This window comes from Panthera leo, chromosome C1, assembly GCF_018350215.1.
Source record: "Panthera leo isolate Ple1 chromosome C1, P.leo_Ple1_pat1.1, whole genome shotgun sequence".
Classification (NCBI taxonomy): Eukaryota; Metazoa; Chordata; class Mammalia; order Carnivora; family Felidae; genus Panthera; species Panthera leo.
The window spans coordinates 163,424,174-163,443,042 of NC_056686.1; the positions used below are offsets into that span (position 1 = coordinate 163,424,174).

At 40.1% G+C, this 18,869-nt stretch overlaps 2 long non-coding RNA genes across 3 annotated transcripts; one reads left to right on the forward strand and one right to left on the reverse strand.

The window, feature by feature from the left end:
- Positions 1-105: 105 nt before the first annotated feature.
- Positions 106-1,921, reverse strand: LOC122227938. The gene is made up of 3 exons (XR_006206281.1): positions 1,806-1,921; positions 850-964; positions 106-342 (listed from the first exon to the last, which is right to left on the reverse strand). It is a non-coding gene; the product is annotated as an uncharacterized LOC122227938 (long non-coding RNA).
- A 137-nt stretch (positions 1,922-2,058) lies between these two features.
- Positions 2,059-17,916, forward strand: LOC122227937. Of its 2 annotated transcripts, XR_006206280.1 has the most exons (5): positions 2,059-2,152; positions 5,800-5,986; positions 12,432-12,549; positions 16,768-16,930; positions 17,748-17,916. It is a non-coding gene; the product is annotated as an uncharacterized LOC122227937 (long non-coding RNA). The 2 variants fall into 2 exon arrangements; XR_006206279.1 differs by lacking the exon at positions 16,768-16,930.
- Positions 17,917-18,869: the final 953 nt, after the last annotated feature.

The following is an 18,869-nucleotide window of genomic DNA, read 5'->3' on the forward strand; positions in this document are numbered from 1 at the left end:
GTGGTAAGGATTAAATACAACAATATATAGAAGGTGCTTATATGTTTATAAAGGTAGTGGTTTATTTAAAGCAACAGCAATCACCCGTGACCTCACAGTTTCTGCGTCTTGGGAATTCTGGAGTGGCTTGGCTGGGTTGTTCTGGCTCAGGATGTCTCACGAGGTTACAGCCAGATATCAGCTGCACTGCAGCGGTCTGACGGCTTGGCTGGGTCTGAAGGGTTTACTTCTAACGTGACTCCCTCACGTGACTGGCAGGTCAGTGCTCTCCACTCGGGCCTCTCTGTGGGGCTGCTTGAGTGTCTTTGCGACCTGGATACTGGCTTCCTCCAAAACAAGAAACTCAAGAAACCAAGGCAAAAGCCTCAATACCCTGCCCGTCTGGCCTCTGGAATGACACACTACACTTTGGAATGTTCTACCAGTCACACAGGCCAGCTCTGATCCAGTGTGGGAGGGGACTACACAAGGGTGTGAAGAGCAGGAAGCGAGGCCCTTGGAGGCCAGCCACTAGTTCCGTCTTCGGCTCCAATTCTGGATATGAATTACCCCAGGAGTGGGAGAAACATGGTGGTCGGGTGGGGTCTGGAGGGAGGCCTGACATTGGCCCTGAATACACGGAAGTGAGCTTTATCCACCTTTCCCTGTCCCAATAGAGGGTCCAAAAGGCAGCTTGAGTCTGGAGGGTGCAGAAGGAAGCTACAGACCTGGGGAGCATAGTCATGCCTGGGAAATACAGATAAGATGTTTCCTCTTTTAAGCAAATTGGGTACAATTTTGAACAAATGCCCCGGTAATCCCTGTCACCCGGCTCCACCAGGAGTTTTAGACAGCCACTACTGCTCTTACCAACACATTGTAGGCGACGGCCAGTTGATCTCTTCATGCCTTACTGTCTCTCATCTTTGAAATGGGTTTGACGATGTAAATTCCTCGACGGTTGTTTTGAAAAACACGTTTCTCACTACAAATACAAAGTATATTTATTTTCGTGTTATTATTTTGCTTTAAAATATTCACTAGTCTGCTTAAAAGATAGTATAAAGATCCTCATAGATGCATTAATCAACACATTTTCTTGCTCGTTTTTCTTCTAATTTCAGTTTTCAAAAATACCCAAAGGCTACGTTTATTACAGGGTAATGGACTGCAAAATCTTATTTAATTGCAATGAGCATATTTAGTGGAGTTACAAAAAAGGAAAAAAATACGTAATTCTGTGAACATCCACCAGTTTAAAAGAATCAAAACCACTGTTCTCACTCTCCTTTACCACTCCTTCCATCCTCATTCACTCTGACTTCACAGACCTTGAGAAAGCAGGAGACCCCGGGCCTCTACATTCAGAAGGCCTTAGAGACCCATGGCTCATGGAGTTGGATGTATCTAACATGCTTCAGGGGTGATTCTGATACAGGGCTTTCGGGTGGCTCACCACCAGCAATCTCCAGGACCTTCCTCCTCTGCAGACTGAGAATGCTCAGCAGACAGATTGTGTTGGGGGGACCCTTGGGCCACAAGCAGTCCCACTGTCTATGAGCTATTCTGGTGCATTCCCTACTTACCCTGAAGACAGTGTGAGCATTTTCTGAGGTGATTAACAGTGGCCTCACACCAACAGTCTTATTTACGATTCTCGATTTGGAAGCTATTTTAATGGAAGAATTTCTCCAGACATTTAAAGGCAATAATTAAAGATAGATAAAACACACGAGTTTGGGAAAAGTTACTTCACTCAAATTCTTCTAACAGATCCTGGTGCTATTACGTATATGAGTATATTTAATTCAATCTAAGATGATTACTTCAAACTGGATTCTCCTGCTGTCTATTTCTGGTTCCTCAGGGATCCTGTGAAAAATCTGAGGAAATTTCTTGCTGATTGGGGAGATATTAAACGGCAACATATGGCCCACACATGTGATTAGTATTCCTCTAAGGAAAAATGTAAAGGATTATATTTAGAACACAGGGTATGTGTTCAGTGGTTCTGGATGACCCGGGGGATTATTAGGTTCTTCTTATGGAATTTTCTATAGTTAAAAGATGAACCTGGAATTCTGACTGTTTGGTGTGGACATGGGAGCTCATCTGTAAGATTTTGCAGGTGTGAGGCCTGCCAAATTTTCAACATCATGTAGTTTCCTGAAAGGTATTTATACTGTTCTTCAGAGATTTTCTGAGTTTAGTATCTCTACCATATATTTTAGAGGAGTCTTCTCACACAGGTGTCTTCTGAAGGAAAAAATTAATAATTCATGAGCAATATGTTATTGGCCCCCAAGTAAAATGGGTTGAGCCTGTACTGGCATTACCCGTTTTGTGCCCTACAGTACCTTAAATGAAATAATCCCAGATTTCATTCTTTTTTGTTCTGACGTTTCACCACAAATGTGTTTTACCACATAGTTGATCATGGAACTAAAGAATGGGGCATGATTTCTGATAAAATTCTGACACTCACATCATGGTCCTGGGAGGCCGCAGGCAGATATCAAGATGGCCTGCTGCCTTGGTCCAAGGCCATGGGTAATCTGACCATCTCAGAAGCTCCATAGTCCCTTTTCGGTCTTCTGGTAAAATGTTCTGTATTGTAATATGAACTCCTTGTTTTGTATGTATCCGACTTCAACCACAAAAATTCTAAAGAACAAAAGGGCTTCCAACCACCTATAGGAGGCCTTTCCCCCTGAATATCCTACTATCAACTCAAAATCATATCCCACGCCCAATATCCCCCTCCAGTAAACTGGTTCTCCTTCCTGGTTACTCAAGTCCTGTCAGTTTAGTGGTACCACCTTCTCCTCATCTCCAGTCACTCAGGTGAGAATTTTGGGGAAGTCCAATTTTGTTCATTCTCTTACACTAATGTCTTTCTAAGTTCCTTTATTCATTTTTCTCTTCAAGCATTTGGATTCACTTTCCACATCCCCCTCCTTTGACATCACATGGGAAGTTCTGATTATAGATATTTTCCATAACTCCGGTGTCCTTCCTGTCCAGTTCAGCCTCAATCCTGTCCAGTGATTCTTCATGAACCATCCCTCTCTCAGTTGTGCCACTGCCCTGGGCTCCAGATATGGACAGCAAGCTTACACTATTTTATCTCAAGGGCGCCTCTAATAGGAATCTATTCATCTGGCCTGATTTCCCACCGTCGCTAAAAAAACCCTTCTACTTCAATCAGGTTAATTTCCTTCTGTCTTTTCCTCTTTTTTTCATATTAAGCTCTTGTTCTGTTTATTTTTTTTTTCTTCCTGGAATATTTCTCTTCCCACCTTTCAAATCTCCATATTCAGACCTCTGATAATTCTGCCTCCCAGTAGCTTCTTCCTTCTCTGTACTTAAAGTCAACAAAAACATGCTTCAGAGTCTGTGTCTTATCCTTTCTCTGCGCCTCCCCCACTTGTGCTCTGTCTCTCAAAAATAAATAAATGTAAAAAAAAAGGGGGGGGTGCCTGGGTGGCTCAGTTGTTTAAGCTCTGACTTTGGTTCGGGTCATGATCTCAAGGTTTGTGGGTTTGAGCCCCGCGTCGGGCTCTGGCTGACAGTTCAGAGCCTGGAGCCTGCTTTGGATTCTGTGTCTCATTCTCTCTCTGTCCCCCCACCCCCCAACTCATGCTCTGTCTCTGTCTCTCAAAAATAAATAAATGTAAAAAAAAAAGATTTTTTAAAAAATCAACAAAAACAAATCAAAACCACAAAAATGTGTTCATATTCTTTAATCTAGTAACACCATTTCTAGAACTGTATCCTAAGACATTAACACTAATAAAGTAGTGTTCACTCTTGTGTGAACGAAGTTCCTCCTCCCCTGTGACACTATTGATGATACTATTGAAGAAATGGAAACAAATTATATGTTCAGGGATAGAAATAAATAATTATCATACATCACTCTATGGAATACACAAAATGAATATTATAAATACTATGTAATTATATAAGATTTTAAAAAATATAAAGGTAACTGGACAATAGCAAGAGAATATTGTGTGTATATAAACACTTAAAATCAGCCCTTAATATGCAAATTTTAAACAAGTTTGATTATGAAATGGTGAAAAGAGATAAATTAACCCTAAAGACATTACTGACATATGAAAAAAAAACCACAATAAAAAACCGCATCTATTTACTAGTTTCTATGTAAATAAATTTGGATTTTTGTTAAAAAGAATCTAACATCTCTTATGTACCTATGACATTCTAGTTTTCTTATATTTCATTTAATCCTTACAATACACACCGTGAGGGAGGTATTGTTGGGTCTATTTTACAGATGGATGAAACAGGCTGGGAGAGGTTAAATAATTTTCTGAGGATTACACAGCTAGGAAATGGAAGGTTCTGGATTTCCACCTGATTTTGCTGCATGGGAGTCTGAAACAAATGTAAACACTTCTTCATTCCTAATAAAATTTCTGTTATTGAAGACTTGATTATTAAATAATGTGCTTATTGTAAACTTTAAGAAGTAGGGGACAAGAGAAAGAGAGAAGGAGTTTGGGACTTCTTCCTAAGAAGTAGTCAAAACAACACAGAAGTTAATGACAAAGACCATGCTGGTGGACCTTCTGGGTCCTTCCAGGAGCTCTGGTTCACCATTTTTAGCTTTAACATTTATGATTCAGAGGTGACAATGATAAAACTGTGCAAGCACTTGAACGATTTGATTTGATTAGGATGCAATCCACCCTCAAAATCAGATAGAAGAAAGGATGCTACCACCTTTCTATAGACTAGAGATTCAGACTCAGGTCTGTTTCTGGAGTGGAAGAGGATCCTGTAGTCATCTCCCATTCATGGATCATAAGAAGCTATGAGATTTTGGCAATTTCTGACTGCAAGTAATAGGTCAATCTGCAGAGAATCTTGTAAAAATAATGTTGGCAAAAACCTAATTTTACTAGATTCGTGGAATTGGTAGCCACCTGGGAAAGGTTAATTTCAGAGATCCATCTATTTTCCCCTGGGACTTGAAAACTGAAATCCCAAACAGGTTTAAAAATTAAAATTCTTCATGTGAACAGCTTTCGCAGACAGGAAATGCTGAAATTAGCAAAGGTGCATGAGGTGACTAAGAACATCCACCAAGCCTTCTATCTGACCACCTTAACTGCGTGATAGAGAAGTAAATAAATAAATAAATAAATAAATAAATAAAAATAAAAAATTGATAAAAACATTAAAGAGAGAGAGGGACAAAGAACTCCAATGGGCTTTCTCTCTTTCATGTTTTTATTTATTTTCGAAAGAGAGAGAAAGAGAGAGAGAGTGTGAGCGGGGGAGGTGCAGAGAGAGAGGGTACAGAAGATCCAAAGGGCTCTGTGCTGACATCCAAAGGGCTGTGCAGACAGCCTGACGCAGGGCTGGAGCTCACGAACAGCGAGATCACGACCTGAGCCAAAGTCAGATGCTCAACTGACTGAGCCACCCAGGAGCCTCTCTTTATCTTTTTTTACTTTTAAGCCTGCCTAAAGTCTCTTTTTATGTGAAAGGTTAGAAGCAGTATGGCTTCTCATCTTCAGAATTCTATTCATTTGAATGATTTTCAAGGTAGCTAACTAGTGATTCATCTTGGTATTTTCTTAGCTTATATTTTCTCAAAAAGAATTAAATACTTTACTTTGATGTACATCACATGAGCAGAGTATAGGTTACACCTTAAGTATACTGTCTAGGGATTCTATTATGAAGAAATTTTAGAGTTTATCCTGTCATTTCATTGTTACATGAATGATATTATTTTTAATAAAAGCATGGCTTTTGGCCGTCGTTTTATTTCCCCTTCACTAGGATATAAGCAGCATCAGCCTTTCTTCAGATGGTGAAGAAAAAACCCTATTATTCTATCAGTGACCTTTGGCAAGAAACTGCTCTCTTGAACTGTTCATGTCTCTGGAGTGTTTGACTAAGGTTTCTTCTGGTCAAGTCATCGACAATCCAAATGTCAGACAACAATGTGGCCATTTTTCATCTTGAGGTAAGTGTTTCCCCAATAAGATGATCAATTAGTCTTATTCACATTACAACACACCTCCCCATGTATTTTTATAACATGCAAAGATCTCTGTGGTCCTATATTACCTTCTTCTTCAGTTAGATTTTAGGCTGTTAGAATGTATAATCAATGCAAACACACCTCATGTATGACCTGTGTGTATTGATATTCTTTATACCAATGCATCCTCCAAAGGTGGTATTAATGAAGAAAAAAATCTCTATTCTCAAGGTTATGAACTAAAGCCTTTCATAGCAAATGTCTCACTTTTGATAGAACTAATGCTCTAGAAATGGGCTTTTCACTGAAGCAAAACTTGTATTTAATTATAATTCCTTAGGGTTTTTTTCACTTGGAAACCAGGCATTTCGTGGAATGTTTCACATGAAAATTCTAAAATGTGTTTGTTTTTTGCTAGAAGACACTTAAGATGCCATGCTTGCTTCTAAAGAAAAGTCTAATGTGGGAAACATTAGGTGTACGTCTTGAGAAGAATTCTCAGAGCACCATTACGTATTACTTTGGAAAGTTTTAACTGCTGTCTGGGGTTGTGTCCATGGAGCTGCTTCAAATACAGCCAGACTTTAAATATGAACTACCGCTTTTTGCTTAGTTTCCGTTAATGGCAATATCCTCCACATCTACCCACATTTTCAAAAGTATTTTACATTGCAGTTGGCCAATTTGTAAGTCCTTCCCAAGAGATACCTACAGTTTAGAGAGACCTATGAATGCTCTCATTTTTAGAGATCTTATTTTTAATTAATGAAAGTTTAAAAGGCCCTTTCTGAGAATGTTACTTGGAGCTCAGAGTGCTCATACCTCTGAATATACTGTTTTAAATCGTTTTGGGGAGCATAATAAAAATATAGCACTACAGCAGCGCCTGGGTGGCTCATTCGGTCGTGTCCAATTTTGACTTAGGTTTTGATCTCGCGGTCAGTGAGTTCGACCCCACATCAGGCTTGCTGTTGTCGGCACAGAGCCGGCTTTGGATCCTCTGTCCACCCCTCTCTCTCTGCCCCTTCCCTCCCCCCAAAAAATAAATAAAACAGTAAAAAATATATAGCACTACATATATATGTGTATATGTGTCTGTGTATGGTGAGGAAGAAAAATCGCTCCATGTTCAGAATCAGTCTTTAGTAACACACTTCAGAAATTTGGAATATTTAATATCATCGAAACAGCTGGCTTAAATGATAACAAAATACTTTCCTACATTTGAAAGTGGAACAGCAGTTCCAATAAGCTTTATAAATAGAATAATCTTCATTGGTTTATTAATTCATTTTCTTTTTCCTATGACAAGCCAGTGACAAGCACCTAATCTGGGCCAGGTAAGTATAAGGCACTGGAAATACAAAGATAAATGACAATCTGTGCCCTCCTGGAGATATTTTTCCTCCTGGAGTTTTAATGTTTAATTTCATTCGTGCTTTTATTAGGAAGGAAAGGCAGAAGAGGAGGAAAATGACTGTCTGAAAAAGGGGAGTTTGAGTCAGAAGCTATTATTCAGCTTTTCTTGGGAGATTCTGAACTCATTCCATTATTATAATGGTCCCACTTACTTTTCTATCTGAAATGAAATATACACACCCCTTTTCTCTCACACAAAGGTGGAATGAATAGTAACAAGGTAAGAGCATGGGATCTGGAGTCAGACAGGTCTGGGCTGGAATATTCATCCTGCTACCAACTTGATTGTACCTTTCCATAATTTACTTAATTAGCCTCTCTGTGGATTGGTTTTCTCACACAGAATGGGAATAAAAATATCAGCTGGTCCTTGCTAAAAAGGCTGTTTCTTTCCCCTTCTAGTCCTTTCCTTTCCCTTCATGCACTGAATATTATTGATCTGAAAATGAGGCACCACACAAAAAATTTAAAATAATTTGAAACCTGGGAATGTATCTTTCCAATGATGTAGCATAATCACTAACCCTGATGTTTTATAAGGCACTGGAGTAAAACTGGTGTCAGGGCTCCCTAATCCCTCGGTCTGGCTATGCATGTTTGGCACAGATCCCAGACTAAATATAGCAAGTCTTGCTTCTCGGGTCAATATAATTTCTAATCCCTAGGTTGAATGAGCAAATCTTCCCAGACAAGATTTAATTCACAAAGGCATTTACGTAGACACTGGATATACCTAACAGTACATCATCAAGTGAAAACAGGTCATCAGCATTAGCTTGGCTAACGGAAAAGAAACTTGCATTAGGAAACCGGCAATCTCACCAACAAATCCTGCTGGGGATTGACTAAACATAATTGTTAATTGAAAAAAAAATTAAAAATAGAGTATTAGGGAGATATACTCCCACTGATAGTTGTACACAATTCCCTGAAGTGTTAATGGAAGCTTGGCAAGTGCATCATCAAGGAAATCTACCTTTTAACCTTCACGTTCATCTGTCAGTCTCCATCCACAGACTCTTGAAGTGGAGTGGAAAGCAAAGGAAAAAAAAAATCCCCTGGAATTTTCAAGAAGTCCATCTCATCTCTTTGCACTTACCAATTCACCACACTGTAGCCTTAGCTTTAAAATGGCTAAACTATTCGGAATCATGTGTTGCCATCCCTGGAGGATGGACTTTGCTGTCTTTTTCTTTCTAGAATAGATAGATTAATGGGGTCCCATCTAACTTAACCCATGAAGGACAAGTTTTCAGCCAGGCCCCTCTTACTTACATGGAAATGAAAGGATTTTCCCTTCCTCCCTCCCTTCCTTCCTTCCTTCCTTCCTTCCTTCCTTCCCTCCTTCCTTCCTTCTTTGCCTTTGCCAAAATGTCACTGTATTCTTGCACTTAAAGTTGAGAAGAGGCTTTGTATTCTCAGAGTATCGGTAGAAGCTAAATGTCTTTATTCATTCATGTTGGTTGAAATAAACAAGCGTATATTTTCCAATTTCTTCACTAACTAAAATCAATTTCTGTGGTGGATGAAAGTTACTATCACAACTCAGTGAGAGAAGTCAATGAGAGATTTAAGACTGCTCTTTCTGCGACTACTTCTAATGATTGCAATAGCAGGCTTAAACTGCTTTCACAGGACTCCTACAAGCCAGACCCCAAAGAATCCTTATATTTCTGTGCGACCCCTTCTAGTAAAATAACCATTCAATCTAACTGAGACTGGATAAGCTACACTTCTGTGATTTGTTTGGCGTGTGGCTTGTATTAGTTTTCTATTACTGCCTTAGCAAATTATCACAAACCAGTGGTTTAAAACAACCCAAATTTATCATCGTGCAGTTCTGGAGGCAGAAGGCGGATGCAGGTTTCACTGGCTTAAAACCACGGAATTGGCAGAGGAACATTCCTTTCGAGAGGCCTTAGGGGAGGACATGGTTGCTGGTATTTCCAGTGTCTAGAAGCTCTTGTGCTAAAAGACGTTGCTGAATCCTGTTCCCTGAAAGTAATGGGTCATGGGCTGGATGATAAAAAGAAAAGAAGAGCTCTAGTTCACGAGTCTTTTATTTTAATGACCATTGTGGTAGACAGCCTTTAAGATGACTCCAGTGATTCCAATTTCTCGAGTGTGAGCTGGACCTAATGACTTGCTTCCAGCAGACAGAATATGACAAAGATAATGAAATTTTGGTTCTGAGGTGAGGCCACAAAAAGGCTCTGGGTTCCATCGCGCTTGCCTGCATGCATTTGCTCTGATGAAAATCAGCCACCATGTTTTGAGCTGCTTTATGGACAGGCCACGTGGCAAGGAACTGAGGTAGGCTCCTGGGTAAGAGCCAGAGAATGGAAACCCAGGCCCTCAATGCAACAACCTCAGAAGAACCTAGTCCTGTCAACAACCACTTGAGTGCCCTTGGAAGGGGATCTTTTCTGGGTCATGCCTTGAGCCAGCTGTCATCCTTGAGACTGAGGCATCTGGAAAAGCTGTGCCTGGATTTCTGATTCACAAAAACTGTGGGAAAATCAATGCTTATTGGGATAATTTGTGTCATAACAATAGATAACTATTACAACAGTGAAATGGCATTACAGAAAGTTTGGAAAAGGGAGGCGTGGAAAGTCGTCCATAATTCTACTACTCAATCACAACTGTGGTTTAATTCTTGCCTGTTTTATTTCAGTCTGCATACATTTATATTGCTGGGGAGCATAATGTGAATAAAATTTTGCATGATTTAGTTAACCTCCTCATTCTCTTTAGGCATTTCCATTACTTCCTATTTAATTTGCAATTAAAAATAATGTAACAACCATCATCTCTGTAGATGTGGTTCTTTTTTTTTTTCCCCTCTCTTACTTAACTTTCATTTTTCCCATGTCTTTCTCTTCCTTGGTACATTCCTCAATTTGCTATAGTAACTCCTCAGATAATCCTCAGTGGTTGCTGGATGGCAAAATTTCTGAGTCACTTCATGCTAAAGCTGTCTTTGTTTTTCTGTTCATTAAATATTAATTTAGATGGCTATTGATTTCTGGTTGAAAATTGCCATGCCCAAATATATGGCAATATCAAACCTAAGAAAAATTCTACCTCCCCAGTAAGAATACAGTTTCAAAGTTTTTAGCCAGCTTGAGTAGACAATTTTATACATAGAAACAAAATAGGTAATGTATATTTATAATTAATTTTGTCACACAAGCATTTAAATCACCATATTACAAAAGTCACTTTTTTTATTTTGAAATATTGCCTTCTTTTTTTCTTGTTGAATTCTTTTTTTTTAAATGTTTATTTATTTTGAGAGAGAGAGAGAGACAGAGTGAGAGCGAGATAGGGGCAGAGAGAGAGAGAGAGAGGGAGACACAGAATTCGAAGTAGGTTCCAGGCTCTGAGCTGGTTCCAGGCACAGAGCCCACCACGGGGCTTGAACCCATGAATCTTGAGATCATGACCAAAGTCGGATGCTTAACTGACTGAGCTACCCAGGTGCCCCTTTTCTTGTTGAATTCTTAAATATTTTTTATTGTGGTAGAATATACCTAACATAAAATTTGCCATTTTGCTCATTTTTAAGTGTACAATTTAGTGGCATTAAGAACATTTATGTTGTTGTGCAACTGTCACCATTATCCACTTCCAGAACGGAATTGCCTTTCTTTTGGAGTAGGAAAAATTCTTGTAAGTGGGATTACTGGGTCAGAGAGTTTGAATTATGTGCCCTTTTCGAAATTCAATTATATTGTAGCATGTAAGAACATGGGCTGTAGAGTTAGATTCAAACCGGATTTGAATCCTTAATCTGAGTAATACCTGACAACCTTTGGGAAGTAATCTAATTTTTCTCAGTCTCATATTCCTCTTCTACAAAGTGGGGGTGATGAAGACATCTAATAATACCTAATGATAATTGGTATGAAATTATATGTCAAAATAGATAGTATGGTGCCTGACACACAAACACCCGTTATTTCTTTAATAATATGTAAACATACGTAAAGGTAAACTCCTATTATTTATCGTCATCATCATCATCGTTATTATCACCATATTCACAATCCTATAGAATCAGTTGTTCTTTGAATAATGTGGCTTCTGGCATTTTACTGCTTCTGTATGGAGATTTTCAACAATATCTGTGAACGGTATTTGTGTTTTGAACAAGTTGCGATAGTATCAGGATTGCAAAATATGCTATTGGTGTGGGGTTCACCTTAAACTTGAAGGATCTGCTTTTTACAGAGCTTAACAACAGATGCACCGAACATGGAATTAAACCACAACAGTATTCATAGTACATCACCACAAAGCAGGGTTCAATATCAGATGAAACGCAGTGGGAAAGAATATAAAACAATGATGGAGAGAGAGACTGAGATTTTGAAGAAATGAGTAGAAAGAACCAGGGAAGCTCCTGGTTATTGAGCTATTAAGGAAAATGACTGTGGTCAACATATAGTCAAGTGCTGCAAATATCCTCAAAATACTTTCATGAGACAGCGAAGAGTGGACTGACTAGGAAGCCTAAATACAGAAAATTTACTTTCTCAGTGTTGCACAGCCAATTATTGGCAGAACTGGGATTGTAATTTAGGCTTTTGATTCCATGATTTGATTTGTTTGTGGTTCACTGCATTAGTCTGATTAAGGACTAATTCTAGAAGGAGGGTTTTTTTTTTTTTTTTTTCTATTTGAAATGAAGGAGTCTTTACCCCGACGCAGACTTATGAAGAATGGATAAAGCACAGCTGTGCTGGAGCCCCCTGAGATCCATGCCTAGCCTCCTCCCTCTTGCTGTCTGCATCTGAATTGACCTGTAGAGATTGCATCAAAGGGCTCCCCTTGCCCCTCGGCTTCCTGTTGGTATTGGTAAAGGAGATTAGAGGGAAGAGAGTATTTATGGTTTCCTCCCTGAGGGGTTTCATTAGGCTGGCTGTGTCCTCGCTCCTGTCTGGCGTCCCTCTGTGTACAACCTTCAGGTTCCAGTAACTTCTCTATACCCTTGTTATTGCAGGGTGGTAACAGCCCCTGGGGCACTATAGTACTATGCCTTATGGATTGCCTTATGAATGGAGTTATTTCAGTATCTATGAATCCTCAAGAAAACTGGATCCTTCCTCTACCAGTTAAAGGTGAGATGATCTTTCCATCAGTCGTCTCTTCACCAGGTCTAGTGACCAAAGAACGTCTCATTACTAAGTGTCATTTGTTTGAAGGTCTCTAGACTTTAGAGAAGCGATTGTTCTTGGAACCTCTACCAAGATACTACCATTGTCCCATATGGGACAGACATCTTTGATATTGAAGTTGTGATACTCACTGTTTTATGTCCTCTCTTGAGAATGCCTTATACAGGGGCGCCTGGGTGGCTCAGTAGGTTAAGCGTCTGACTTCAGCTCAGGTCATGATCTTGCGGTCCGTGAGTTCGAGCCCCGCGTTGGGCTCTGTGCTGACAGCTCAGAGCCTGGAGCCTGCTTCAGATTCTGTGTCTCCCTCTCTCTGACCCTCCTCCGTTCATGCCCGCTCTCTGTCTCAAAAATAAATAAACGTTAAAAAAAAAATTAAAAAAAAAAAAAAAAAAGAGAATGCCTTATACATTTGATAGGACAGAGTCCCAAAGCTGCCAGGCTCTGGCAAGCTGGGAGAGCATCTTTTATCCTGCACACAGTCAGAAGGTTCAACTCTAACCTTAACCTCCAAACCCATTGACTGTCCACTTAGCTACCTTTGCTTTTCTTAAAAATTTTTTTTTAACGTTTATTTTTGAGACAGAGAGAGACAGAGCATGAACGGGGGGTGGGGGGGGCGGGGCAGAGAGAGAGGGAGACACAGAATCCGAAGCGGGCTCCTGGCTCTGAGCCATCAGCCCAGAGCCCGACACGGGGCTCGAACTCACGGACCGCGAGATGTGACCTGAGTTGAAGTCGGACGCTTAACCGACTGAGCCACCCAGGTGCCCCCTACCTTTGCTTTTCTAACTGCTTTATTCTTCATGTACCCTGCACTTTGGTACATGATTATGTAGAGGCTGCCTTTTGTTGTTGCTTCAATAGTGTATGTTCATTCATTTATTCAAGTACTTATTGGGTGGGCAGGGACTGGGCATCAATGGGCAACTGTGAATATGATGAATATAGTTTCTACTATAAGTCATGGAACTTAAAATCTAGTGGAAGATACACACAAAAAGGTAATGACCCCTGGTTGTTTTTTGTTTCACCAACTTTATCATAAGTAAAAGGCAGAATTCATATCTACTGTTTTATATCCATTGGCATTCAGTAGGTACTTTGTTTTATACATTTTCTGCTAATAGTTCAGAGTTTCTTACTCTGCCTGCCTTGGTGTCAAAGGCACCAGATACAGCCTTGAGGCAAAGAAGGAAATCAGATCGGAAACTGATGCTTGTTTCACTCTTTCTGTACACTCTGGGACAGGTGTCAAATCGGCCTAGAGAGCTCCAGATCCAATAGATTGGGCTAGTTCCCCCATCCTAGTCCATCTAGGAGGCATAGCTGTACCCCTCACAGATGAGGCTCCCTGGCCCACTGCTTAGAACCATTTTCCAGTAAAGAAAACAAAAAAGAGGAAAGAACAGCTCTCAGGGATAAGAGATCATTCTCCAAATCACTTCATTATTTTTTAAAAAATTTGTTTTTAACATTTATTTATTTATTTTTTATTTTAAATTGTTTTTTTTTAACGTTTATTCATTTTTGAGAGACAGAGACAGAGCATGAGTGGGGAAGGGGCAGAGAGAGAGGGAGACACAGAATCTGAAGCAGGCTCCAGGCTCTGAGCTGTCAGCACAGAGCCCGACGCAGGGCTCGAACTCACGAACCGTGAGATCATGACCTGAGCCAAAGTCAGATGCTCAACCGACTGAGCCATCCAGGCGCCCCAAACATTTATTTATTTTTGAGAGACAGAGCACAAGTGGGGGAGGGGCAGAGACAGAGGGAGACACAGAATTCAAAGCAGGCTCCAGTCTGTCAGCACAGAACCTGATGTGGGGCTCAAGCCCACAAGCTGTGAGATCATGACCTGAGCCAAAGTCAGACACTTAACTAACTGAGCCACCCAGGCACCCCTGCAAATCACTTCATTAAAGGGAACAGGAAAGGAAAGACCCTACCTGAATCAGTGGAGTGTAGTCATAATCGATTCCTTTAGTTTTCTTGCTAAATCCTGGATATTTATTGCCACTGGCTGATATATTTGACTCTTGCTTTTTGTAGGGATTAACGTGCCCAGTTTTTCAAACCAGTATATTCTGAGATTGTTTGGGAATTGCTTGTTTCAATTATTAATTTAATTTCCAACTTTCTTGGTATTTTTTCACTTTCAGTTAAAATTTCATTTGTTGAATGCATCAGGATTTGCATGATGTTTGACATGATTCCTTGTAAAGGAAATTAAGTAGCTTAAAATGGATAGTAGCCCTTATACTAGCGATTATCATTTGGTATTAATAGCACTCCTTCCATCTAGACCCCCCAAAAGTCAAATTAAAGAGTTAAACCAATTACAGAATCATAATTACCTTCATAGATTTCTTCAAATTTTTAACTGTTATGCAGTTATCTCTTTATGTACCTTAACTTTCGCTCATCTTAACCACACTTAGGACTTTTCCTTACGATTATCACCTTAACCTGTCATCATGTCCAGCTCATATTTGCAGTAATTTCCTTATGATCCTAGGCTCTATTTTTCATTTTAAGGCCATTGGAACATCTCTCACTTGTGTCTGCAGGGAATTAGGTAAAGGGATCCCCCTGCTGCTTATGCTGCCTCAGGACTAAATCTTATACTGCTCTTTCAGACCCAGTCGGGTACTCGTCCATCCTGCTGAGACTTTCTCCTCTAGTGACTCTACAGCTCGTTTGTCCATCTAGTTTATTAGCCATCTAGTCCTCACCTTGTCCTTTGGGTTGGAAGCACACCACTTGTCTTCCGGCTCACAACTGTGGCATCTTGTGACTCTCCCATGCCAGCAAAAGCTTCAGTGGCTGCCACAGGAAACACTCTCCGGACCTCCACTTAGAAAGCTTCTATCAGACTTGGTCCAGGCTTGAGGTGGAATCCACATGCCCTGTTTCTTAAAAAAAAATTTTTTTAAATGTTTATTTAGTTTGAGAGAGAGACAGAGAGAGAAAGTGAGTGCAAGCAGGGGAGGGGCAGAGAGAGAGGGAGAGAGAATCCCAGGCAGGCTCTACTCTGTCAGCACAGAGCCTGACATGGGGCTCGATCCCACAAACCTGTGAGATCATGACCTGAGCTGAAATCAAGAGTCAGATGCTTAACGGACTAAGCCCATCCAGGTGCCCCTTAAAAAAATTTTTTTTTTTTGCTAACTAAGTGTCAAATTGTGGAAGCAGGTGGGATGGATAGGATCAGAAAGCAGACGAGAGGTGGGCTTAGAGCTGAATGCTTTAGACAGAATTAGAATATAAAATAGGTGGAATTCTTTAGCAGAATTAGAACACATATTGGCAGAAAGCCAATAACTGGTATTTGTAGCCATTGCGTTCATATCTGCAGCTGCTATGCTGTTTAAACCCTTTTTAAAACTAGAATTAACTGGAGCTGTGAAGAGCATAACTTTCCTTAAGGAAACTTTAGCAGAAGGAGCAGTAATTTTCAAGGTAGAAAAAAAAAAGTATAAATATTCAGACTGAGTTCATCTAAGACAGATGAAACAGACATCTCTACGAAAATGTATCAGTTAGGATTAGATCCAGCAGCAAGTAACAGAAACCCAAAATAATAGTGGCTTTAACAAGTTACAGCTTTATCTCTTCATGTGAAAGTCTAGAAATAAGCAGTTCCTGAAGTCATCAGGCATATATGTTCCTCCTGTCTTTCTGTTTTACTGTCTGTCTTTAGCGTTCTATCTCCTGGTCCAAAGTGGATGCTAAGCCCCTAGCTGTCACATTTGCATTCCAGCCAACAAGAAAGAAGGATGCTATATACATATTCTTGTTTATATCACATTAGATAAAATTTCATCATATGGCCATTACTAGTTGCTAAAGAAGCTGGGAAATGTCTTTATGCCAGGTGACCACGGGCTCAGCTACAGATCAGGAATAGTATTGCCAAAAAGAAGGAAAGAATAGATGTTGGGGAATAGACAAGTATGAGGCAACTGGGGACTGTTAGGAGTAAACAGATCCACAAGAATTTCATGAAAACAAGTTCCAAAGAATTTCTGCCTTCTAGCATTAAATAACTAACTTTAAATATATGTTAAATCATGTTCAGGAACATGTCTGTAACAGAACCACAAGCCAACTCTCAAGAGCCTGGTATTAAAAGCACATCACCAGTTATTATTCCCATTGTAGGTGTTGAGAATGAAGAAGACTGAGTGAATGCTGAAAAAAAAAAAAAGATCTCAGGGACCTATGGATAAATGGACTCTGGAAGTGTGACAGCACCTATCACAACTTGAGGAATGATTTTGACCATTGTCAGTGGAGTTACTCTGAATCGCGGATTTGGGACTTAGTGAGTTTCATTTAGGTCAGATTCTCCAAAGCAGCATTTCTGTGCTTCGATTTTCAAATCAGAGACACTGAAACTTTAACTCATAAGGATAGCAGCTTTTTTCAAAGGAGCATTTTCCCTCCCAAATGAGCTCATTTTACCCCTTCTTGCCATTTCTGGCAACATGAATATTTTTATCCAGTGGTGCTCTAAGTTAACTTAATGTGCTTAGCTTGTCATGAGGGAGTGATTTATGTACCACCAGAGGTAAAGTTCACTAGTTTGTGTGGGAAACAAAAGACTTGCCCTATGAGCCACCAGATCACGCACCAGCACATTTTGGCCTTACTTGTTTCCTCTGGAGGGTTCGTCCATCTAAATCCCTTGAGGCCAGAGACCCTTTCTATTTCACTTGGTCTCCCAAGTGCCTAGCTCAGTGCCTCTCACAAGGCTAGGTCTTAATAAATATTTGTTGAAATATTCTGAAGATGATTCATCAGAGACAATGACAGAAAAGCACATAACAAAAATTAACAACACAGTTTTGGGTTAGCCTTGGGTCATTTCTAGTAGCTGTAAGAGAAAAGAAAATTCACAGCAAGACGGCACTGAAAGTCTTGAGCATTTGTAAGGAAGTGGCGAAGGAAAAACATTTATTTTGACAACTGCTCTTCGGTGTGAAAAATTCACAGCTGTAAACGGCAACAAAGGAAAGCAAACCTAATCCGTAAGAGCCTAAGCACTTTACCATACTAGATTTCAGGACACATGATTATTCCTTTTGCTACTTGTTTGTGAGTGTCGCCCATTTGCCAAAATAAAGATGTTCTTTCTCCAGCCAGACCCGAGCTGCCAGAGTGAACTAATGACTTCAGAATGGAAGACAGATGCTTCCTGCAGGAGAATTCCCCTTCAGGCAGAGAACCCTTAACCAGGGCTGGTTTCAGAACTTGTGAGCCCTGGTGCTAAATGAAAATGGGGGACCCCTTGTTCAAAAGTCAGGGGAAAAAGTGTCATTAAAGATACTAAAATATAAAGTTTTCCTCCTTCTCCCACAGTATCTCTGTTGACTTGTCATGGTGTTCTTTTATTTACTTCATGCTGCTCTGAGTAAAGAAGACTTAACATTTTAAATTACTGTTTTTTTTTTTTGTTTTTTTTTTTTTTTTTTTTTACCATTCATCTTTCTATTTTGGAATTCCAGTTTTAAATTTGTTCAGATATATTTATTGAATTATTTGGGAACATTTGTTTTTTTTCTTCAATTTTTAAATTCTTATTTATTTATTTTGAGATAGAGAGAGAGAGAGAGAGAGAGAGAGAAAAGACGAGCGGGGGAGGGGCAGAGAGAGAGAGGGAGAGAGAGAATCCCAAGCATGCTCTGTGCTGTCAGGGCAAAGCCCAAAGTGGGGCTCGAACTCATGAACCGTGAGATCATGACCTGACCTGAAATCAAGAGTCGGATGCTTAACTGGCTGAGCCACCCAATTTGTGCCCCCAAATTATATGAGAACATTTAACTTGTATGCAGGATAACCAAAATTGTACAATTTGTGTTTTGTAGCTTGTACCTGCATGTGTATATGTTTTTGTTCTTACTACCACCCTGGATATGTTGCAAAAAACTGACTCACCTGTTTTTTTCTTTCACTTTTTTTTCCAATGTTTATTTATTATTGAGAGAGAGAGACAGAGTGTGAGCTGGGGAGGGACAGAGAGAGAGAGAGAGCAAGACACAGAATTGAAGCAGGCTCCAGGCTCTGAGCTGTCAGCACAGAGCTCAATGCGGGGCTCAAACCCACGAACCATGAGATTACGACCTGAACACGAGTCGGACGCTTAACCGACTAAGCCACCCAGGTGCCCCTCTTTCACTTCTTGATACGTGCACATTCTCCTAACACTCTGCAGAAGCCAACAGCTTCAATAAAATGCTTGCCTTGTGCTTGCTTTGAGTCCC